This window comes from Dasypus novemcinctus, chromosome 3 (assembly GCF_030445035.2).
Source record: "Dasypus novemcinctus isolate mDasNov1 chromosome 3, mDasNov1.1.hap2, whole genome shotgun sequence".
In the NCBI taxonomy this organism is placed as follows: Eukaryota; Metazoa; Chordata; class Mammalia; order Cingulata; family Dasypodidae; genus Dasypus; species Dasypus novemcinctus.
This window is the reverse complement of record NC_080675.1, coordinates 115,632,949-115,659,311: the sequence shown is the minus strand read 5'-3', so window position 1 is coordinate 115,659,311 and position 26,363 is coordinate 115,632,949. Positions and strand designations below refer to the sequence as shown.

General features: G+C 38.2%; 1 protein-coding gene and 1 pseudogene across 5 annotated transcripts in view; both read left to right on the top strand.

Moving 5' to 3' along the window:
* The window catches only part of FRMD5 (FERM domain containing 5), a 334,032-nt gene that overhangs the window by 155,422 nt on the left and 152,247 nt on the right, over window positions 1–26,363 (top strand). The window lies entirely within an intron of this gene.
* On the top strand, window positions 25,280–26,073 carry LOC101430709 (mediator of RNA polymerase II transcription subunit 7-like; annotated as a pseudogene).

Genomic DNA, 26,363 nt, shown 5'->3' with positions numbered 1-26,363 from the left:
CCATGTAGTAGGTGGGTGCCCAACTTCTTGAGCCACATCCTTTTCCTTCTCTGAACTTTTTAATTTAGCACATTTCCTCTTGCCACAGCCCTTTATGAATGATTTCCCTTTGTTTGGAATTCTCTTCCTGCCATCTCTAACCTAGTTTACTCCTACTCTATCTGATCACAACAGATCTAGTCTCCCTGCAGTACTCTCTCATAATACTTGTTTGTAAGAACAAGTTGCAGTTTTGTAATTGTTTGTGTGTTATAGTAATATTAAAATTCATCCCTCCCACCAGACAGTAACTTCATGAGGATAGGAACAGTATCTGGTTTTATATACTGTTATAGCCTCATCACATGAGACAGAGCCAACATTTAATAGGCCCTCAATAGGTAGTATTTGTGAATGAATGAGCAAATAAATATAATTTTCTCTAAGGCCCTTTCTAATTTGAACATTCTATAAAGGATAGAGAAGTGTACCACTAGATAAATATTCAATATCCATTAAGTATTAAAATATAATTGCTGGGGAATGGATATGGCTCAAGTGGTTAAGTACTTGCTTCCCATATGGGTGGTCCTGGATTTGATCCCTGGTACCTCCTAAAAAAAAAAAAACAAGCAAAACAAAAGGAAAAACTAACCCAGGAGAGTCAATATTGGCTCAGTGGTTGATGCTGGCTTCCCACATACAAAAGCTCAGGTTCAATCACCGGCCCCCAGTACCTTAAAAAAAAAAAAGTAATTGTTTGCTATGCATAGGAAATTGTGACAGTGACTTTTGTTGAGACTGAAACTGATACATGGAAGTGGGTCTTCAGGGATATCAGAGCAAAAGGGCTTGCTGGCCTCTAGTGTCCTCCTACTTCTATCTCAGGGTGGCCTAACCAATATTTTGATTCTGGAAATGGAGAAAAAAACATAAAAAGAAGTGGCTGTGTAAGTAACAACAACCAAGTAACCACAAGTACACCTAGAACACAGATCTTGATTTCTAATTCCATTCTCCTTGAGAAATAGTTGATTCTAGCCCTGGGGCAGGAAATATACAATATACAATTTGAGCCTGGAGAATCTTTTAGTGCCAGAAATTGAGGAAGTGCTCAAAAGGAACACAATGATTGGGCACGTCAGGGAGACACAGGAGCCACCCAAAAGAGCTCTCAGTAGTCAAAGCTGAAACAATTTTTAAAAAATTTTATTTTGAAAGAAGCTTTAGGTTACATAAATGTTACATCAGAAATATAGGGGGATTCTCATATATCCCCACCTCCTCTCCCTAGCCGCCTTTCCCTCATTAACTTCTTACATTAGAGTGGTACACTAGTTAAAATTGATGAACACATATTGAGGCATTACTACTAAACATGGTCTATAGTTTACATTGTAGTTTATACTTTGTACTGCACTATTTATTTATGTTGACAGAATGTATAATGACTTGAATCTATCATTGGTATGGCATGCCGGACAATTCCAATGTCCCAGAAATACCCCATGTTGTACCTATTCTCCCCCTCCTTCTTCCATTGCTAGAATAATAATAAGTCTACTTTAGTCCATAGTTGCTTTCCCCCATTATGTTTGTTCATTCCTCAATCTTGAATATTTTGGGATGGTGATGCCCACTCTGCTTCCAATTAAGAAGGGGCTTAGATCCCATGGAGCAAGTGGATGGAACTGTCTTGCCTGCAGTTGTAGATACTCTCCGTTTTTTGGGGATGGGTGTTGTCCATCATCATCCTTTTACTAGTTGTCCTTGGTGAGTCCAACGAATTGGAGAATAGGTGTTGTAACTCTGTTGAGATTCAGGGCTCAACAGGCATTTGAAACAGACCAAAGATTTAAGTCTCTGAGACATATATTTAATGAATATAATGCTACATTTAGGGTTAAGTGAAAGGGGGCAGAAGAGCCATGTGTAGGGAAATTATAAATGAGTCTAACTCTGTTACATAGGGGAGCATATATTCCAAGGTAAGGCCCACTGACATGGTGCTGAGTTCCTGAGATTGTCTGCCCTGCATATAGTGTCTAGATGTCTCTACAGCCTTCAGGAGCCCCCTTGCTTGAGGCATTGTTTACTGTGGCAGTCAGTGAGATCCCCCTGAGTCATTTATAAGTGTAACTTCTAGAATGACCTCCCAACTCACTTTGAAATCTCTTAGCCATAAAAACTCATTTGTATTTAAAAATTTCCCCTTTTGGTCAAGGTCTTTTTCCAAATGCATTGCTAGTTGGTGCTTGGTAATAATCCCTCAATGCCAAGGAGGCTCATTCCCAGGACTCATGTCCCACACTGGGGGGAAGGTAGTGCTTTTATATGCTGAGTTTGGCTTAGAGAGAAGAAAGGTGGAAGAATTTGAGCAACAAAATGAATTAAGTAGTTTTGGATTATAACCCAAATTATAAAACAAATGTGTATAGTTTCATGCTTTTATAAATAAACGATTGAATAATTAAATATATGGGAAGATAGAAAAATCTATAATAACTGTGGGGGGAGAATTGACAAATCTCCTGTGCAGAAGAATTCCCAATAATTTATGTAGATACTTTGCCCACAAGGAGGTGGAATATAATTCACTCTCCTTAAATGTAAGCTGCAGGTAGCAACTTCCTTCTAAAGGGTACAGTATGGAAGGGAAGAAAAAGAGTAGCTTTACCATAGAAAAAATTAATACCAACCATGATAAATAATGTTCATATGTTCAATGTTGATAGGATGTAATGAGAATGACACTTGACCTCTCTGGTCTTCCTCTCCAAAACTCATAATGCCAGTCTAATCATGAGAACAACATCAGAAAAATCCTGGTTGAGTGACATATTACACAATATCTAATCAGTACTTTTCAAAACTGTCAAGATCATAAAAAACAAAGTCTAAGAATCAGAAAGCCAAAAGAAGCTTAAAGAAACACTACTAAAGGTAATGTAGTGTCTTGGATGGAATCCTGGAACAGAAAAAGGACATTAGGAAAAAAAAACGAACGAAACGTGACTAAAGTGTGGACTTTAGTTAATCATAACTTATCAATATGGGCTCATTAATTTGTGTCAAATATTCCATACTAATGTAAGATATTAATAATAGGGGAAAATGGGCATGGGATATATGGGAACTCTCTGTACTATCTTTGCAACTTTTCTACATCTCTAGAACTATTCTAAAGAAGAAAATTTGTTTAAAAAAATATTTAAGTGACCAAATACGTAAACTAGGTGATGAGTGATGGAAAGAAGTTGAAGAAGACTAGAATTTCAGGATCAATGAGAAATAGTCAATTTAGATCTAATTGTTTGCTTTGTGGGTTTATCTATTGCTCATTTGAGGTAGATTTTGGGGGTACATTTGGGGAAAGTTTTTCAAAATTCAGAAGAAAAAGAAAATAATCTTCAGTCATCAAATACCTCTCAAGTATAACTTCCCATACTTTTTTCTTTCTGGTGTTTGGAGTTTCTGTCATTTGAGTTGAAATAATCTAAATATGTAACCACCCTTTTTTTTTGCACACTGCTAAAGATGAGATGAAATCATTTACATGGAAATTAGAATAGCTGGTATTCCAGACTAAGGTAATAAGCTCTGTAATAACAATTCATGAATATATGTGGAAGATGACTTATATTAATCTTCTACTGGTGTTCCTAAATTTTATTTTTTTTTAAGTTTCATTCATTTAACTAAAATTTATTGTACGTTTACGTACAGGATGACATGGGGGTCAGGAAGGTGATTTGGATCCAGATTCTGCCCACAAGGTGATTATAGTTTAATGCTAGAGATAAGACATGTTTATAAACAACTGTAGTATAAGACAGAGGGTTATAACTTTCAAATAGTGGTGTCGATAAAGTGCATACAAGATGATGAGAGAATGAGACTACTCCCAATTGGAGGACTTTGGAAAGGTTTCACAAAGGAAATGATAGATTTACTTGGTATTGAATAATTGAAGATTCCTCTAAGTCGGGAATTGTGTATACAGAATACATAAAGAACTCTTTACAATTCAGTAATAAAAAGATAACCCAGTAAAAAATTTGTGAACCTTTAGCACATAGTAGGTATTTAGTAACATTTGTTAAATGACTCAAGAATTTGTAAATGTTAAGAGAGAAGAAAGGAAAGGCATTCCAGTCTTACCTATGGCTTCCTGTGATGTGTTATAAAACCAATATCTATGTCTTTTCCCCCCTAGTTGATTCCTTAGTGTATAAATTTGTTAATTTGATTCTTTCACTTTCCATTTCTGCATCTCAACAAGTATATTATTTATAAATATATTATTTGTAGAGGCTTTTTATCATGACTTTCCAGTGTTCGGAAAATGGACTAGAAAAGCCAGTCCTTTATTCAATTAGGGGTACTTTATTTCTTAGGATCCCACTGTCTAGCTTTAGGTTTATTTAGTTAACTTGTTCTTTTGTTTGATCCTCTTCTTTAGGTTACTTTAACACTTGTGAAAATCTCACCAAAGGGTGATACAGTTTCAGAAAGAAGGAAGTAAAACTCTATCAACTGAGTGGGCTACTTAGCAACTTTGGTCAAGGTTCTGGTTAGGGAGGTTAAAACTATGTTTAAAATAAAGACAGCACATCATCTATGGATTTCAGTAGTCTGTGTTCTTTCCCCTATTTATATGGGTAATTAAGAGATGGCTGATAGCACATCTGAGGCATTTTTAGGAGGACTTCTCTATCTGTTGTATTATTGTAATTCATTTTTTAAATGAGTCAAATTTTTAATCTACATGCAGTAACAATAATGCATACTGCCTTTCACCCAAGAGCTGCAAAGTTCCTTAACAGTATATTTCTAGGGATATAATTCTATTAAAAACTAGTGTTGTTCTTAGATATGACACCAAATGCACAAGTGACAAAATAAAAAAATAGTAAATTGGAATTCATTAAAATTTAAAACTTTTGTGCTGTAAATGATACCCTCAAGAAAGTGAAAAGATGGCCTACTGAGGGAAGCGGATTTGGCTCAATGAATAGGGCGTCCACCTACCACATGGAAGGTCCAAGGTTCAAACCCAGGCCCTCCTGACCCATGTGGAGCTGGCCCACGCTCAGTGCTGATGTGCGCAAGGGGTGCCGTGCCATGCAGGGGTGCCCCCACATAGGGGAGCCCCATGCACAAGGAGTGCACCCTGTAAGGAGAGCTGCCCAGTGCGGTAAAAGTGCAGCCTGCCCAGGAGTGGCACCACACACACACAGAGCTGATGCAGCAAGATGACACAACAAAAAGAGAGACAGATTCCAGGTGCTGCTGACAAGACTACAAGCAGACACAGAAGAACACACAGCAAACTTGACACAGAGAGCAGACAACGGGGCGGGGAAGGGGAGAAAAATAAATAAATTTATTTTAAAAAAGACAACCCACTGAATGGGAGAAAATACTTTGCAAGATAAGGGACTTTTAAGCAGAATATATCTTACTACAACTCAGTAATAAAAATATGAATAACCCAATTTAAAAAAAAAGGATAATGGATTTGAATAGACAGTTCTCCAAAGAAGATATTCAAATGGCCAATAAACACATGAAAAGATGCTCATGAGTTGTTATGGAAATGCAAATCAAAATCACAAGGAGATACCACTTCACAACCACTAGGATGTTATTATAAAAAAGAAACAATACAGAACTTGAGAAGATTTAGAAAAACAGAGCCCTTATGCACTGCTGATGGGACTGTAAAACAGTTCAGCCATTTTGGAAAAGTTTGATAGTTCTTCAAAAAGGTAATCATATAGTTATCATATGACCCAGTAATTCCCCTTATAGTTATATATCCTAGGGAATTAAAAAAATATGTCCACTCAAAAACTTGTGCATAATGTTCATAGCAGCATTTTTTCATAATAGCCAAAAAGTAGAAACCCAAACGTCCACCATGATGATAAATAAAATGAGGTATAGCCATACAATGGAATATTTTTTGGCCATAAAAAGAAATGAAGTACTGATACGTGCTATAACATAAGGAGGTCTCGAAAACATTAAGCTAAATGAAGGAGACTAGATGTGCCCAGAGTGGCAAATCCGTAGAGATAGAAAGTAGATTAGTGGTTGCCAGGGGCTGGTTGGGGTGGGGGTGGGGGGAGATGGGGAGGGAATGGGATTTAGTTGCTAATTCCTATGGGGCTTCTTTTTGGGGGGATGACAGAAAATGTTCTAAAATAAGATTGTGATGGTGGTCGCACAACCCTGTGAAATATACTAAAAACCGCTTAATTGTATACTTTGAAAGGGTAAATTATATGGTAAATGAATTATATCTCAATAAAGCTAATTTTTAAGAAACCAATTCTTTGCCGTAGCTATTTATATGATAGCATCTTTCACCCCACCAATACATAATATTTGGAAACTATTCACAGGCCTAGGACATTCAGCCAAAGGACAAATCAGACCTGCAGGCCAGAGATTCCCCATGTCTGTCCTAGTAATGGGTCAGATGAAGCTTAAACAGTTTGTGGTTGAATAAATCTTTTAGTGATCAAGAGTTGGATTGTTTCCTAAGAAGATACCCTCATTTTTAAGATAGCAGTGGCAGACTAGATACCTACAACAAAATCTGAATAAATGTCTTCTAAGAATAGTTCTAGCTGACATCCGGTATGGAAAAGTTATAGGATAATCTTTTGTGCTATGCGAATGCTTTAGTTCTTGATATTTTTAGAATTAAGAGGAATTGAACTTGGTTAACCTTAATTTAATACAAATCTTTTAAAATTGTGTGATGTGCTGTTTCAATGAATTTTTTTTTTTAATTTCTCTCCCCTTCCCCCTAACCCCCCAGTTGTCTGCTCTCTGTGTCTATTTGCTGCGTGTTCTTTGTCCGCTTCTGTTGTTGTCAGCGGCATGGAGATCTGTGTTTCTTTTTGTTGCGTCATCTTGTGTGTCAGCTCTCCGTGTGTGCGGCTCCACTCCTGGGCAGGCTGAACTTTCTTTCATGCTGGGCGGCTCTCCTTACGGGGCACACTCCCCGCGTGTGGGGCTCCCCTACGTGGGGATACCCTTGTGTGGCAGGGCATTCCTTGCATGCATCAGCACTGTGCGTGGGCCAGTTTCACATGGGTCAAGGAGGCACGGGGTTTGAAGCGTGGACCTCCCATGTGGTTGACGGACGCCCTAACCACTGGGCCAAGTCCGCTTCCCATCCATGAATTTATGAACACTAAAAAATGTGAAAAGGTTAGGAACTGCTTAGAAATATTGTAGTGACATTGCAATTCCTGAAAATGTAATTACACCAATACTGTATTCAATTCTACAGCCAACAGAATGTATGTCAGTAAGCTAGCAAACACTAGAAAGCTGCTAAGAAAAAAAATTGGAAAATTAAAATGAGCATTAGGCTCTTGATTCAGTATTTTTGTCCATGGCTCATTGTACTTTTTTTGTTTGCCTTAAATTGGCTTTAGTAATTAGATGTTGAATTAACCTTAAAGGCTTAATATGGAGAATTTCTTTTGAATTCTCCCCTACTTAGTCTCTATTCAGAGCTAACTCAAAAATGTTTCCTTTTGCGGAACATTTAAGTAGGGAACTCTTAAATGAAATGAGAACCTTATTCATTCATTCATTCATTCATTCAGGAATTATTTATTGAGTGCCAGTCTGTGCAAGACATTAATTATGCTAGGTGCTGGACATTTCTAAAATGATTGGGAAGATTATTGCAAAACTGAGCTCTGAAGTATAGTTTAATGTAACATTACAGTGCTATGAATAATGATAGCAGCAAAGAGATTATACTTTTGTAGGTAAGAAGAAATAGAAAAATTCCATTGAACTCTTGCATGACAGAGTGACAAATGGCAACAGTCCTTGTTTAAACCCTGATCATAAGCTAAAAGAATGACTGTATTTCTAGTTAGTGAGATAGTGCTTTGACTTGATGTTAAACCAGCTATTCTCATGCTCAGATATAACAGCATTGAATTCACATATGAAGGAGAATGGATAACAAATACTACATTTCTCCTTTTTCCTCTTCTCCTTTTGCCCTTTCCTTACACTTGAATGACCTTTCTGACCAATCCTAGCTCCCTTTTTATTTCTTCTCCTCTCATATTACCATCAGTTGAAAAGTAGTCTTTCTTACTAGTTTTATTATCACTGATATTTCCTAACAAATCATCTGTTCTTCCATGTTGAACTTAAAAAACTTAGGTACAAATATGTACATAGAACCTTGCCAACTTTTTCTTCCTCTTTCCTACTCTCTAGCCATTTTTAATTGAGCTACTAATGACTGATGTGGGTTATGCAGCCTAGCAGCCTTTTGGTATGAATCATTTAAGCATAGTCAAAAATACAAGATAAACTAGAGGGGAAAGTGAACCTGTCATAACTTATTAGCCTTTTCTCTTAAGTTTTAGAAAAGACAGCATGACAGGAAAATGAGCCCCTGCAAAAAAAATGCCATATCCAAAAAGCTAAGATTAAATTGAAAAAAAAAGAATCTAGGAAAATGATGTAATTTAATAATTATTCAGTCCTGCCACTTGTAATCTTCTTGGAAGAAAACACATGCCTTCCTGGACCCATCTTACTATCTGAGTAATGCAAGAGAGCCAGAACTCTACCTAAGAGGATTAAAAAAATATTAACAGATAAGACTACACTTTAAACTGAAATGGTCATTTAGCTATTTTTTCCTACTAACCAATGGGTATAGGCTTGAGAGGAAAGTCAGATTTGTTGTAGACAAAATAAAGGAATTTTACTTTTCTCTCTACATCTGAGTTGTAGCATGTGTTAAATTATATGTAGCAGTTACATTATGGGGCAGTAAGAGGAAGCAGTCATCACAGATTCTGAGGCAGAATGTTCAGAGAGATATGAGATGAGTATAGAGTGTGGTATTGTGAAGCAAAGGCGACAATACAGAGTGAACCCTAATGTAAGCCCCGGACTATAGTTAGTAGTACAATTATAATAGTATTCTTTCATCAGTTATAACAAAGGTACAACATTAATGCAAGTGTTAGTAATGGGGGCAGTTACATGGGAACTTTGTATTTTCTGCATGATTTTTCTGTATACCTACAACTTATCTAAAAAAATATTTTATTTAAAAAAGTTTTAGAAAAAGATGGTCATTAATGTTGAATGTTGTCTAATGTTTAGGGAATATGATGGAAAAGTACCCCTTGGATTTAGCAACAAGGAGGTCATTAGTGGCATTTGCTGGAATCTTTTAGTGACATAGTGGGCCAGGGGGCCTAATTGAAAAAGAAGTGTGAAGATTCAGGACACATCAGGAAGAAGATCAGGATGCTCACTCGCACTGTTCTATTCATCACTGTACTGGAAGGTCATGCATAAGACAACAACAAGAAAAAAAAGCGTAAGGATTAGAGAGAAAACAAAAATGTCATTACTTACAGATATTATGATTTGTGATTTTCTACTAGAAAAATCTAAGAAAACTTACAAACTATTAGAACTCATAAAAGAATTTTTTAAAAGATTTATTTTGTATTTATTTCTCTCCCCCACCTCCTACCTGCCCATTGTCTGCTCTCTGTGTCCATTCGCTGTGTGTTCTTCTGTGTCCACTTGTATTCTTGTCAGCGGCCCCAGGAATCTGTATCTCTTTCTGTTGCGTCATCTTGCCGTGTCAGCTCTCCATGTGTGCAGCACCACTCCTGGGCAGGCTGCACTTTTTTCGCATGGGGCAGCCTTCCTTGCGCGTGGGGCTCCCGTACCCGGGGGACACCCCCGCATGGCACGGCACTCCTTATACGCTTCAGCACTACATGTGGGCCAGCTCACCACATGGGTCAGGAGGCCCTGGGTTTGAACCCTGGACCTCCTGTATGGTAGGCAGGCGCTCTGTCAGTTGAGCCAAATCTGCTTTTCTCCCTACTCTTTTTGTTTTAATTATGTAACATATGTAAATATAACAATTTGCCATTTTAACCATTTTTTAAGTGTACAATTCAGTGGCATTAATTACATTTACAGTGTTGTGCTCCCATCACCTCTTGTTTACCAAATCTTCTTCTTCACTCCGAACCAACTCTGGACCCATTAAGCGGTAGCTCCTCAGTTTTACCTGCCCTCGACTGCTGGTAACCTCTAATCTACTTTCTGCCTCTTATGAATTTTAGAGCCCATACTCAAAGGCAGGGACAGAGATAAAGAATAATTAGCAAGGACTATGATATAAAGATTGTTTTTATTTAAAGATAGAATTTGGAGCAGGTATATGAGTGATGGGGAAGAGTGGAACTAATTAACGGAGCTTGTTTCTAGAGAAGATAGAAAGAAATAAGATTAAAAAAACTCAAGACAATTCCATCCTTGGTCAAGGGCCCCCTTTCCTCTGACACTAGCTTAAGGGTTAGTAAGTCTGAAAGAAACTGCAGAATTTGGGGTAGGCTTTTCAGTGTTATGCTAATCCTGTTCACAAGTGCTCTCTGACTACATGTTAACAAGCAAGGATGCATTAGTTGCTGTTTCTTTAATTTTTGTGACATGTGACACAATTTCTCTGGCCAGAGGCTTCTCTTAGGTCAACATACATTTCTCACTTAGTTCACCCAAGTGGTGCCTTTAGAGAGTTACTTACAATGTAAACTATAATCCATGCAGTACAGCAGTGCTCCAGAATGTATTCACCAAATGCAATGAATGTGCCACAATGATGAAAGAGGTGGTTGATGTGGGAGGAGTGGGGGGTGGGGTATTTAAGAACCTCATATATATATATATATATTTTTTTTCTCTTCCCACCCTCCCCACTGACCCCCAGTTTGTAGTTTGTCTGCTCTCTGTGTCTATTTGCTGTGTGTTTTTCTTTGTCTGCTTCTGTTGTTGTCAGTGGCATGGGAATCTGTGTTTCTTTTTGTTGCATCATCTTGTGTTAGCTCTCCGTGTGTGCAGCACCATTCTTGGGCAGGCTGCACTTTCTTTCACGCTGGGTGGCTCTCCTTACGGGGCGCAATCCTTGCGCATGGAGCTTCCCTATGCAGGGACACCCCTGCATGGCAGGGTACTCCTTGCGCACATCAGCACTGCGCATGGGCCAGCTCCACACAGGTCAAGGAGGCCTGGGGTTTGAACCGCAGACCTCCCATGTGGTAGACAGACACCCTAACAACTGGGCCAAGTCCGCTTACCTCTTATATTTTTTAGTGTAACATTTTTTGTGAACTGTATATCTTCAAAAATATATAATTAAAAAAAAGTAGGGAGAGTTACTATAGGGAAGGTCTGTCAGGGGCACAGCGTGTAGTATTTTTGAGTGATTCTATTTAGTTGGCTTCAGGACAGAATGAAAGCCTCCCACCTACATATAAAAAGGTATCTGATGGATACCGCCTCTTTTAGGTGCCTTGTAATAGCTCAGGTTTCATCATATGTAGACAGAAAAGATCAAACATTGTGGACTTTTAAAAATAGGATCAACACTGTTCAATTGGCAGTTGGTCCAAAGAAAAATATACTCAGGTATCAACTTCTAAGAAGAGAATTATCCAAATAATTGCACATCACTGATGGTGTAGAACCAAAAATGTCTCCAAATTTTATTATTCTGTTGTAGACTAACAAAACTATTAGGCAGATAATAATCAGAATACATTCTTTGGACAAGAAAATCAAATATCCTTTAGGAGATACACATATTTTGACACCTTCAAAAGAATGCTGAGAGAATTTGGCAAAAGACATTCTAGCAAACGCCAACATGGTCATCAGCCAGGATACTGTGTGCTTGACTCACAGCTGTCAGGCACATGCAAAGTCAAGCGAGTTGCTCCTCTATACCACGAGAAGGTTTATGTTTCACATGTGTAAATGTTAGCTTCAGAATTTGAGTGAGACCAGATCTAAGTAGTATACAGTTTGTCCCAAGGTCAATTTTGTTGCATAGTGATTGTAGGTTCCTTTGTCCATTTGTCAGAGTTGCACAGCAAGAAAACAAAAATTTTAAAAACCATGGATTTATGTAGAGTAACTTTGGGTTTTCAGGTATGATACCTTGTAACCCAGTCAACTCTAGAAGAGTGAACTGCAACATCATGGTTGCACACTCTTTGGAGCTTGCAATGAAATCTGGAACCTGCTACATAGACTGGAAGGAATTCAGCATTTCTGGATGCTATGCCCTGAAGAACAGGGTCTTTGGCATATATGGAAATGGACAGGAAGAGAATTCTAACAAGAATTTTTTTTTGCCTTTACTTTTTTAATGTTACATTAAAAAAATATTAGGTCCCTGTATACCTCCCACCCCCCTCACCCCACTCCTCCCCCCATAACAACAACCTCCCCCATCATCATGAGACATTCATTGCACTTGGTGAATATATCTCTGAACACCACTGCACCTCATGGTCAATGGTCCACACCAAAACCCACTCTCTCCCACAGTCCAGCCAGTGGGCCATGGGAGGACATACCATGTCTGGTAACTGTCCCTGCAGCACCACCCAGGACAACTCCAACCCCTGAAAATGCCCCCACATCACATCTCTTCCTCCCACTTCCCACCCCCAGCAGCCATCATGGCCACTTTTTCTGCACCAATGCCACATATTCTTTGATTACTAATCACAATAGTTCATAAATAGAATATCAGTAAGTCCACTCTAATCCATACTCTATTCCTCCATCCTGTGGACCTTAGAATGGTTGTGTCCACTCCACATCTATATCAAGAATTAACAGTATTCTGGTAGGCTGACCAAAACGGGAATTCTAGGAGCATGTAACATTCAGTATTTCAAGGAGTCAGCTTCAGGGATTGAGGAAACCAAAAGAGCAGGATGACTGATGCAAGAGGACAAGGTGGAGATGTAGTTCTCTAACCTGGGTACAGGGAAAGGAGATGCCTAGTTACACACAGCCAGTTGCTAGGTTAGCGCTAGACTGAGCCTGATTCAGAACTCATCAGTATTGGACTAGCGATTCTTAACTCCCTTCATCTCTTCTCCTTCAGCTCCCAAATTTTTGCCTGTCCTAAAGCCTGGAGGAGCCAATTCTGAAAATAGCTAAAGCCACTGAGGATGCAATGTTAAGATTAGGGGTAGATGGAGGGTCAGGGAACTAGGCAGGCCCTACCACACACTAAAAGGGAAATATTTTGCTGAGATGGATAGGCACATAAGCCCGTTAACTCCCAAAGGAATATGAAAGGGAACATTGCTTTCTCTATATAATTCCTGACTGCAAAGTTAAATGGTGCAGAAATCGACACTAATGCAGGTGGAAAATGAGAGGAATATAACTTTGCCAACCTTTAGAAGTCTGAACTTTAGTGTGAGAAAATACACAGGCATTATTTGATCAGTAACTAGTCAAATAATTCTAACTAGGAAATCCTGAAAAAATAAATGACCCAATTGAAAAAGGACAATTGAATAAACAGTAGTCATTCCTACATGATCTGTGACATTTTTAGATCCTATTATAGTAAATTATATCACTGTACTTTTCAAGTAGACCAGATTCAATTAGACACCTGCCTGAAGAGCATACTTTTCATTGACTTTTGATTTTCAAAATTGGGATCCTTTTCACGCTCAGTTTGTTGCCAGGGAAACAAGATTGTGATCACAGGATCATGGTCCATAATTTGTAGCCAACCATAGGATTCCCTCTTGCCCTTATTTATGTGGATGCAAGAGACTTAGCTCAGATTCCAACAAACTTGAAGGATTCTTATTGCTATTTTTCACTCTATTGTATTTTAGGAATTTGTAAGCAAGTATAAGATGTATTTAGTGATGAATACACCTGCTGTTTATTTACTTTATGCCAATGGCAAACAAAAGAACTGGTAGACAATGAGGAAAGAACTGTTGGTCCCACAGTGATCATTTTTAGCTACATCTGTGCACACATGGTAATCATCATGAGCAAAATACAGCTTAGAAAACAGAGAAAAATATAGTAGCTTTTTCTTTTAGAATTGCTTAGGATTCCTCTGGATTTGAGTAGCTGGAATTTCCCTGCTGAGATGGTTCATTTCTGGTTCTATATACAAAACTGCCCACATTTTCTACTTGAGAAAAAGTACCACTGTGATTAAATCTGGGGTTTCCTAAAGGAAAAAAAAGTTTTAATATATATATTATATATTATATATTATATATAAAGTTTTAATATATATTATATAATATATATAATAAAATATACATATAATATAATATATATATTATATATAATATAATAATATAAAAAATAGGTGCATTTTTGTGATGTACAGTTTTGCAGCTAAATCTGATAATGGGTTTATAGGTCAGTTCTGTCGAGAAAATAATGAAAATTACAAGCTGTTAGGAAAACAATATTGTAAGGTTCAAACATTTTTAAAGTAATTGATTGTATGTGCTATAAAAATGAGGGTAAAAAGAACTAGATAAAATGTGAGAATGCAGTAACAGATATTCAATTATATTCAAATGTTAGTTTAAATTATAAAATAGGTAAGACAGCAGAGGGGTTGTTGCTCAGTGGCTGAGCACCTGCTTAGCATGTACAAGTTCCCAGGTTCAAACCCGTACCTCCTTAAAAAAATAAAAAGGGAAAATAAAATAGGTATGACAAGAGTAGATAAGTAGAGCACATTTTGTTCAAGACAAAGCATACTGAATGAAATTTGTTTCATTCAGGAAAAAAATATCAGGTGACAACAGTTGCCTGGGCCTATAAGCAAAGCCAATGAAAAAAGGCTTTGCTTTTTCTGGGTCAGATTTCAGAAGAGAGAAGTTCATACATTACTGAGCCCCAGAAAGGCACTAAGTGAGCAGTCACCAAGCCTGGCTCTCCAGAGTACCCATCCTCTGACCTGTCATTCATTTGGTGTGTATACCTGTTTGCTTTGTCTACATCAGTCACATATAATATTCCTTACTCTCCTAACATTCCTACCTCTGGGTAATTTTTCCACTCATCCTTGTGCACCAAATTTTATTCCAAAGCCGACAGCACTCCATATTTATACTCTTAGAGTACTCATTGTCATAAGTTATGATTTAGTGCATAGGGTTTTCTGAGATTCTGAAAAATAAATGCTCACTTCCTGAGTCTAAATTATTCAGTTGATCCCCACACTTGGGCAGACTTGTCTAGCTACTTAGAAATTACATATATTATCTCTGTGCCTCTTTGTTTCCTTTGCTAGAATGTCCTTCTTCATTTCTTTCTTCCTCCAAGGCCTTTTCAAGTGGTGCTTCCTCTTTGAAACCTGCCCTGACTCTCCCCTGGCCTCGAGCTAGAAGTTCTGTCTTCCATCTTTGCATTCTGATAGAATTGCATCCTTGTTTTGCTCATAGAGGATTTTGTGATATTCTGTTCTATATTATATTTTATTTGTATATATAATGTCTCTGTCCTAATCATAATGAGGATAGTAGCTACCCTATATTAAGACCTTTCTGCTTGCTAGCTACTGTGCTAAGTACTTCAGTCCTCACAATAACTCTGTAAGTTAATTATTATCCCACTTATACAAATGAGGAAATTGAGAGTAAAAGAATGTGAGCATGGTGGGTCAAGGTCATAGAGCTAAAAATGGTAAAGTTGGGATTCAAAACCAAATCTGTTAAACTCCAGAACCTATGCTTTTAACTACCACCCTATTAATTATGAATTTCTTAAGGTATGGGTTGAGGCAGGCTGAGGGATGGGCTGGGGGAGGTGTGCGAGTGGTGATCTTGGAGGGGAATAGAGGAAACTCAAATTTACTTAATATCTAATCTGTACCTAACATTTGACTAGGTGCTTTCAGGTTTATTATTTACCTTATGAGGTAAATGTTATCATTCCCATTTTACAGATCAGAAAACCAAAGTTCACCACAAACAAAGTTAATAAGACAAGTATCAGACTTTGAGAAAATATTTGTAGTACATGTAACTGCAGAAGGATTGAGAGCCGGAATATATTAGAAAGTCCCACAAATTGATAAGGAAAAGAACAATCACCCCAATTAAAAAGATAGCAAGGGAAGCAGATTTGGCTCAACAGATAGAGCATCTGCCTACCACATGGGAGGTCCAGGGTTCAAACCCAGGGCCTCATGACCTGTGTGATAAGCTGGCCCATGTGCAGCGCTGATGCACGCAAGAAGTACCGTGCCACACGGGTGTCCCCCGCGTAGGGGTGCCCCATGCGCAAGGAGTGTGTCCTGTAAGGAGAGCTGCTCAGCGTAAAAAAAGTGCAGCCTGCACAGGAGTGGCACCACACACAGAGAGCTGATGCAAAAAGATGATGCAACGAAAAAGAGACACAGATTCCCTGTGTTGCTGACAAGAATACAAGTGGACACAGAAGAACACACAGCGAATGGACACAGAAAGCAGACAAGTGGGGGCAGGGGGGGGGGAGTGGGAAGGGGAGAGAAATAAATAAAAAATAAATCTTAAAAAAAAAGATAGCAAAAGACATGACTAGAAAGTTTACAGAAGTGGAAACATGTAGGAACCAAAAAATATATGGAATGATACTGAACCTCTAGTAATTAGGGACAATTAAAACAATGAGGTAATATTTCATACCCATTGCACTGGCAAAAATTAAAAATATGTGACATCTAGTGTTGGTAAATGAGAGCACTCCTGGAATGTTGGTTACAAATGATAAAATGGTACAACACTGCAGAGAGCAATCTGTTTATGCCTAGTAAAGTTGAAGATTCTCAATTTTGACCCAGTAATTCCACTTCTAGATATATAACCTAGAGAAATTCTCCCAGGAGACATGTTCAGTGCCGTATTATTTGGGGACTAGATAAATTGTGGTGTTTTCATACAGTGGAAAATCATAGAAAGTTAAAACAAATGATCTGCCAGACATCCGTTTTTTTCTTTACTTTTTTCTATGATTGAAATATTTCATAATTTAAAATAAAATAAAAAATATAAAAATAAAAGATGAAACAAAGAAAACCTAGAGTCCATACCATCCATGTCTTATATATGGTAACATAAAATAAATGTTTATTGAATTAAAACATTTTTGTTTACAATGATGACAGCATTCACAGTGTGCTTAGTGCTTGCTCAGATATGTGTTGTACATACTTCATATGCTTGTATTTTTTCCTCCACAACATCCCTATCTGGCAGGTATTGTCAGTTCAGCTAGTAAATGAGGAAAATGAGGCTCAGGGAGGTAAAGTACATCTTCTTTCTTTATATATATATATCATGCTGATTCTTAGAAATTCACTAAATAGTACCTTTGGGTCTTGAAAGCATTAATGCTCCATTAACTTATAATCAGAAAATAACTTGAAATCTCAAAGGACATCAGTTCAATATTGATAAAAAGTGAAATTCAAATACTGTAAATTTTATATTCTCAAAGATGTTCATATTTGAAAATTCCCCTTATAATTTAACTTTTTGACAGGTGGAGGGATGTCTGATCTGTTGGGAAAGTAAGTCCAATTTACTTTAAGGCTTTAAAAATGCCCTCTAGAGGGAAGCGGATTTGGCCCAATGGATAGAGCATCTGCCTACCACATGGGAGGTCCCAGGTTCAAACCCAGGGCCTCCTGACCCGTGTGATGAGCTGGCCCACGTGCAGTGCTGATGCATGCAAGGAGTGCCGTGCCACACAGGGGTGTCCCCCGTGTAGGGGAGCCCCACACGCAAGGAGTGCGGACTGTAAGGAGAGCTGCCCAGCGCGAGAAAAGTGCAGCCTGCTTAGGAGTGGCGCTGCACACACGGACAGCTGACGCGGCAAGATGACGCAACAAAACGAGACACAGATTCTAGTTGCCGCTGACAAGAATACAGGTTGGACCCAGAAGATGACACAGCAAATGGACACAGCAGACAACTGAGGGGGGAGGAGAGGGAAGAGAAATAAATAAAAATCTTAAAAAAAAAAGCCCTCTAGAGTTTTTGAGTCTAGAGGTTGAAAAGCTTGAGGGAGGAACATACCTCTGAAAAAGAAACAAATGAAAAGGTTTCAAGCTAGAACAGCATCTTTTTCACAAGGAGGTGAGTCCTCATTACCCAACTCAGTGTACTCTGCTGCTGGTCTCCCTGTTGCCATCTCCTTGTTCTGGCAAAGCTGTTTTCTGTCCATGCCCTTGGATTTCTTGTTCTTGCCCCTGAGCCTTTTTATATGCCATTTCCCTTGACTAAAATGTTTTCTAAAGATTGTAGCTCAGAACACCATTGTCAGGCTATCACAGTTACTGTATCTTTTGTAGTCTAAAAAGGCTAGAAATTTCAGCCTCCAGGTAGGAGGTATTAGGGAATCTTGAGGAAATATAAGGGAGATGAGGATGTCCTTGGGTATCTGTTGTCTAGATGGTGACTACAGTTAGAAGTCAGGAACATCTCTGGGAGACCACTGTACTCAATGTAAAAGTATACATGATTGCTGGAGCCCAAATATGGGAGCTTTTTTTATCTTTCCACATTCCTGTATAACTACAGATCTAGTAGATAAGCAAGCCACTGGACCTATGACCTCCTCCCATCCCACCCACCTTCTTCTCCCTTAAACTTACCCCATCCCTTTTCTTCAAACTCACCACTTTCCTGAAATTTAACTGCCATGGCCATTTTTCCAATCCCCCCATAGCCATTCTACAACAAATGCATACAACTTGAAACTTTATATCATTAATCCATAGCTACTTGCTAATGTGGAAAAGCAGTAGGTCACTGTGGAAAGAGATCAGGGGATCTAGTCAGGGCTGGCTTTTCTTTTTTTTTAAAGATTTATTTATTTAATTTCCCCCCCTCCCCTGGTTGTCTGTTCTTGGCGTCTATTTGCTGCGTCTTGTTTCTTTGTCCGCTTCTGTTGTCGTCAGCGGCACGGGAAGTGTGGGTGGCGCCATTCCTGGGCAGGCTGCACTTTCTTTTCATGCTGGGCGGCTTTCCTCACGGGCGCACTCCTTGCGCGTGGAGCGTGGGGGACACCCTTGCGTGGCACGGCACTCCTTGCGCGCATCAGCACTGCACATGGCCAGCTCCACACGGGTCAAGGAGGCCCGGGGTTTGAACCGCGGACCTCCCATATGGTAGACGGACGCCCTAACCACTGGACCAAAGTCCATTTCCCAGGGTTGGCTTTTCTGTTTCACATGTTATCTTGAGCAAGTATCTCTTCCCTCTCCCTATTAGAAGGAAAGTAAGCTTATTGGTATGCTGAAGCTCTTTTGTCCTGGTTCACAAGAGCTGCTTTTTATTAATTTTCAATAATTTTGTGAACTGGTTTTAAAGAATAGTAATTCTTAAAAATTATATAAAATTAAAATTAAATGTTATATTAAAAACAAAATAAAAATTCAAAATCCATCATTTTACTTCTTATCTATGCGCTTTTTTAAAAAAGATTTATTTATTTCTCTCCCCTCCCCCCACCACAGTTGTCTGTTCTCTGTGTCCATTTGCTGTGTGTTCTTCTTTGTCCATTTCTGTTGTTGTCAGCGGCACAGGAATTTGTGTTTCTTTTTGCTGCGTCATCTTGTGTCAGGTCTCCGTGTGTGCGGTGCCATTGCTGGGCAGGCTGAACCTTCTTTCGCACTAGGCGGCTCTCCTTACAGGGCACACTCCTTATGCGTGGGGCTCCCGTACGCAGGGGACACCCCTGCATGGCACAGCACTCCTTGCGTGCATCAGCACTGCACATGGGCCAGCTCCCACAGGTCAAGGAGGCCTGGGGTTTGAACCGTGGACCTCCCATGTGGTAGACGGACACCCTAACCACTGGGCCAAATCTGCTTCCCTCTATGCTCTTCAGGTTATTTACACCCATTGTATCTGAGTGGTGGAAATACTAATAGTGTACTACTATGCATTTCTTCACAACTCTGTGTTCAGTGACCTCATGTTGATAGCTTAAAACCAGCCATAGTAGGAGTATTTACACCACTAAAGTCAACAAACTATAAATCAGGATCTGATTAATTGTTTTGTTGATTGTCTCTACTTGAGAAAGTGCTGGAGAAAATGTTAAAAATTCATTGCCTGTGGTCATTACATTAGAAATAGTACACATATTTTTGAGAAAATATTTTTCAGTATTTGAGAACTATTACTTGATAGAGCAAAGAAGTATTATTGAGAAATGAGTGAAATTTCAACAAAAAACTTGATTGTTTCACTTTTACTTGTTAAAATAAAAGAAAATATCAGTTCATGCATTCCTGGTGAACCTACATTTGAAGAGCTGGTTGTTAAACACTTACAAATGTTTGAGGACAGTAGACCATATGCTGCTGCACAACAGGGTAAGAACATCAGACGTGATAGTAAAACTGAAAGTAATTTGTGAAGAGTCAGCACTAGATAGATATAAGATAGTCTTGTTAAGATATTGAATACATTATATTTTCTTCAGATGTTTGTTGCCTAAAGGATTCTTTAATGAGAGAAGGATTTATTAATGATCATTTGCTTCACCCAAAGAAAAACATATTCATTTTATTTCTTTAAATACTTCGCAGTCTCTTCCTTTGCCTGGTGCAATACTTTAGGCCCTCTGGGAAAAAAACAGAGAAATATATTCCTTGCATTCAGAGGGTTTATAATATACTCATAATGTAATTTACACAAAATATTTGGAGAACAGAAAAACATTAAGTGGTAAGTGTTTGGAATTAGATACTCTCCCAAGGATTTTAATGCTGCTTCCTTTTTTTTTTTCTTAATAAGATGGTAAAGATATCTTGACTAGCCTTTTTTGATTATGAAAGTCCTTCTAAAGCTTGTAAAGGACCATAGATTTTCTTGTCCACGATACCTTGGATCTTGATGTTAGGTCATCATCATTAAAGCATTTATTAAATGATCACTGTATTGCTAGGTGTGTTAATAAAAATATACTCTGAAATTTTTAAAGTTGGGTGAAATATGGCTTATTGGAAAAAAATAGACAATATAAAAAAAATGTATTCTCATCAACCATTAGCCACCTTTCTCCTGCCTAACAGTCTGTATTAAACCTGCCTAAAATGATTTCCCTGGAAATAAACTATGGAAGACCAAAACATGGGGGAGGGGGGTACAGTGCTGGTTTAGGATTTACAAAAGGCTCTATTGAACCATATGAGAAAAAATAATGGAGAAGGAAAGGATTAGGGCTGTAGAAGCCAGGGCTTTCTCCTCCAAACCCTATCTATACTCCTTGTCAAGAAACTACTACTCATCACCCCTTGCAAATCAGACAAGAATTCTCAGACTAGAGATTCGTGCCTATGGAATTGGTATTAAACAAGTGAATAGTTTGGAAGTTAATGACAAGACATTTTTAATGATTGTGCCCCAGATATGATATATTTTTTTTCTTTTCAAGGCTCTATATGCAAAGGACTCCTATCAGATTTCCTTCTGAGAATTAAGCACTCACATGCTAAACCTTAATCAAATTGTTCCTCATCACTTTTTGCAGCAAGTCCTTAAGAGTAACTCTACACTTTAGTGTTAATAAGGAGTTAACTCCTCCACTCTTTTTAATACCTACATCCCACTGGGACATAGAACAAACAGATTTGTGTTTACTGCTTGACTGTTCCTTTGGGACAAAAATGATATGTTTATATATTCCATTTATATTAACTTTTGTCAAAAGTGCCTTTTGAGGTTTACTTCCATTAAGCCACAAAGTCTAATCCCTTGATCCAAACTGTATTAAATATTTGAATGGCAGCCTGTGCTTTGAACACATATTTAAAGTAGATAACATTAACTTAAATAATCCTGCTGTCTAATATATTCTCAGGTAAAATATTTATTTAAATGCAAATACAGATGTGCCAGGTTACAGTGTCTTATTGCTCATTCTTTATACCAGAGAATGGATTGTAGATTATAGGTGAGTTTTAAAGCTAGTTCCAAGCAGGTGAGTTTAACTTCCCAAGGGCTTCATATTAATAGATCAGTAATGAATTGCCCAAACCAGCACTCAATGCATGTGCTGATTGATTTATCAGAATACCCTCTTTAAGATGCACAGTGAATAAATATACTAAATGAACAGTCAAATGTAATTATGATGAAAAATAATATATTCCAAAAGTTCCTAACAGTTTATAAAACACTTGCAGATGCATTATCTCATTTGATCTAAAAAATCCTATGACATAGAAATAGCAGGTATTATCATCCCTTGTTACCTAAGACCACCCAGTTTCTAAGTAATGGAACTAGACTTGAACTCAGCTCTTCTGTGCAACCTTCACAACACTATGCTGTGTATATCTCGATCACCTGTTTGAAAAAATATGTTATTTGCATGTAAAAACATTAATTGCATTGTAAGGACTGTGATGGTTTCTTGGTAAAACATTTCAGTGACATAACATATACCTGCTAGATTGCTTGGTTCAGTTGGTCTGAAATGTCCTGGGTAGTTTCAGTGGTTTTTAGTGGTTTTACCCTCTCTGACCAGATCTGCCACATTTTGTCACCACTCTGTGTTTGCAGATATTGCTATTTAATAGACTGTTCTGTGGAGGATGAGAAAACCAGGAGGTCCAGTAGTAGAGCTCATAAACTGCTCGATTTTGAGGCAAATATAAACAAAGCTTCTTTGGGCCCTATGATCTAGTGGAAAACCAAGGTATTAGTATTTTCTATTAAAGATTCTCTGCAAACATGGAAATTCTCCACTTCTAATGAGCCCTGAGAGCTGAATATTATATTCTGAACCTTGCTCTATTCTTTCACAAGACAAATAGGGTACTGCACAAATTAATCAATCTTTTATTTATGGATGCTGGATGTTGTGTGTCCTGTCATGGCTCACTGGGTGGACTGGGGGAGAGTATGGACTACAGGGTGGACCACTATCCATGTGCTGCAGCAGTGCTCCAGAATGTATTTGCCAGGTGCAGTGGATGTGCCACAGTGATGGAAGAGGTTGTTGATGTGGGACGGGTGGGGTGGAAGGGGGTTATATGGGGACTTCATATTTTTTGAATGTAATATTTTAAAGAAGAAAAAAAAAATATGTGATATACCAAAAAAAAAAAAACATAAAATAATTTTAAAATCTTAAAAAAAACAAAGTGAAAAACAATTGTGTAGGAAAAGAGGAAATCAGCTGTTCTGATCCTTGAACACTGGGCAAAGGCAAACCATTACTTAGTTCACAGTCCTTTAATGTGACATCACCCTTTTCATCTAACAAACATTTTCCCCTAGTAGCTCTTTGTGTTAGCAAACCATGAAAGGAAGCATGAAGACTTGGCAACCCAACCCTGAAGTTTGTGTCTAAAGAATTATTGCAATTTATGCACCAAGGGTTTAAATGGCGTTTGGCATTTGTCTGGGCAAAGACATTTCTGAAATTAAAAAAAGGATGACCTTATTTCACTTAGTAAAATGAGATGTACTCTTGAACAGAACCCATCTTGAATAGTTTTTCTTAGTGCAACATTGTCAGGAATGATGTATTTTTTATACTTGCCATTAGAAGAAAATACCTTCTAAAGTAGTCTCAGTAAAACTTGCTTAGTTCTCATTGAGAATCTCATAGTACCGTTTTTAAAAATTCCTATTCCTAAGTGGTAATTTGGCACAAAGTTTAGTCACCATTTTTTTCTTTTTCTTTTGGTGTGAAAAAACATTTAGTAATCATAACAGCTGAAGATAGTACTATGTTTTTTATTGATTTTTAATAAATAACCCTCACTTTCCTTTCCTCTTACTCTATATAGAAAGGCATATTGTTTTCAAGATTAAACATGTTTTTAATCACTGTATAAGATGTAATCTTACATCACATGTATAAGATGTCACCAGCAATTTGTGGGTGCCTATGTTTGTTTAGTTAATGCTTATGTGACTCTTACAGTATCCACACATGGTTAATTAATTTAATCCTCCAAACAACCCATGAGGTAGATGCTTTCATTTCCCCCATTTTACATATGGGGAAACTGGGACACAGGGTGTTTAAGTAATTAGTCCAAGGTAACACAACTAGTAAGTTGGGGAATGGGACATAAACCCAGGAAGTCTGGCTCAGGAGTCCTTGCACTTAATTGCTCTGCAATTGTGCTTTTCCCCTGGGGGATAGTAGCCTTGCATAGGTATCTACTAAAAGACCCCTTTCCTCAGTGTTGGCCCCTGTTTGGGATTTTTCTCCCACCTGCTTAAAGCTGTGGACCCTTTTGCTCCCCAGACACCCTTCCCACTCCAGTCTCTTTCCTCACCTTGCCCTGGTCAAGCTAATACTGAGCATGTGACATAGGAATTGACTGACCAACCCTAATATAGTCTCTGTTGAAAGTGTCCCCAGACTCTTGCATCACTCCTCCCTCTGCTCATCCCTGTCTTTTCACCCCTCTAACTTTCTTTTTAGGGCCTCCACAATAGCAATAAGGAAATGTCGAGATTAGCTGATAGAGTTTTTAAAGAGCTGGGGGAAAAATTCTTATCTGACCACCAAAGTTAGAGGATGAACCATAGGAGGGGTTGTTTTTGGCAGCTAAGCTGGAACTAGGGACACATTATCAAAAGGAACATTTTTATTTATAGTAATTAGTTTTCAATAATTATTTACCTTCAGAACAGCACTTCATTTATTTGTCAATTCATTGGGACATTTGTTCACCAAACTTTTAAAGACTAGCACGTGCCAGGTATTGTAACAACCCCAGGGACACAAATCACCACTATGGATTAAAGCCATGGCTGGACTTTAGAACCTAACCATTATGTACGGCATTGACTCTTTGAGAAAACATTCATCAATTTCCAATACCTAGGGAAGTGGATGTGGCTCAACCAGTTGGGCCCACCTACCACATGGGAAGTTCAGGGTTTGTGTCCCAGTGCCTCCTAAAGAAGACAAGCAAGATACCACACCTGCCACAATGAGCTAGATGCCACACCTGCTGTCGTAAGCTAGATGCTGCACCACCGCGACGAGCAGTTGCCTAAATGAGCAGACACCACAAGCTAGCAGACGCCACAGCCTGCAGGGAGCACTCACCATCCATGTGGGAGGTCCCACGTTTGGTTCCTGGTGCCTCCTGGGTGAAGGTGAACAAACAATGAGCAGACAAACAAGAGAACCATCTGGGGGAGGGATATGTGTGTGTGTGTATAATATATATATATATATATATATATAAAATATATATATAAAATAAAGTAAAATCTTTTTTAAAAAATTTCCAATACCTAGGTTACTGGTAAACTTTGGAAATATAACTTTTTCATAACTTAGGTATTACCAGTAATAATATTCTTGACTTCAGGTATTTGAGAAAAGTTAAAAAATAGGAAATAAAAACTAAGACAAAGTATTGACTTTGAAAAATCAATGTGTACTTTTCATTATGAGAATGAACTTTTTAAGAATATAATAACTTGGGATTTAGACTGTAGTGGCAGTGGCGTTAACAGAGTAAATCCAGAGCTCAGTCCCTGATCTTTCAAAATGAGCAAATCACAGCAAGTGAGTGTGCTTCTGCTACCTCTGATACAGTACATTAGGGAATATACAAGTGAAAATATTCAGGAAGGCCTTGCTCCCAAGCCTCTACCTCCCATATAAGGCAGTTATATGATGTTTGGCAACCAGTTCCAATGTGATGATCTGATCTCCACCCTTTGGAAAGTCAGGGCCTTGAATGGCTTCATCCTCTGCAGTTTGATCACAAGAAAGAACTGAGAAAACTCAGTATGTCTATTCTTACTAATTTCTTAGACCTCTTAGATATTTTGATAAGAAGCACTGGGAGTATGAAACAAGAAGAGAAGCTAGAAGATCTTAAGCTGCTTTTTGTACATGTGCACCATCTTACAAGTGAATACCAACCCCACCAAGCCAGAGAGACACTGAGAGTCATGATGGAGGTGCAGAAACGTCAACACCTTGAAACAGCTGAGAGGTTTCAAGAGCATCTGGAATGAGTTGTTGAGATGATTCAAAGTTGCTTGTTTTCTTTGCCTGATGATTTGCCTCATTCAGTAGCCGGAATGAGAGTCAAAACTGAACCAATGGATGCTGATGATAGCAACAACTGCACTGGACAGAATCAACAGCAAAGAGAAAATGCTATTCATAGGAGACACCAAATTATAGAGAAAAGATGCTGCTTTGTGTGTCTTAACTGATGAATGAAAAACCGTGAAAGTTGCTGCTTTTTTATTTCTTGCTTTTCTCCTTTCAGTAAATAGCATCATATGTTAGTTTATTTTCTTGTAGACAGTCTTAGAAGAAGTATAACTAAAAGTCATGTAAATGGCTTTTACCTTGACTCTTCAACTTTGTCAATTATGAGATGTCACAGGCAGTAATTTCGCTTTATAGCAATCATAGGCAAATGAGCACCCCTACATGAAGAGTATTCACCTTAGAAAGCAACGCGTTTGTGCTATTGTGTGGGACATTGCTATTTTTGAAATTGCAAT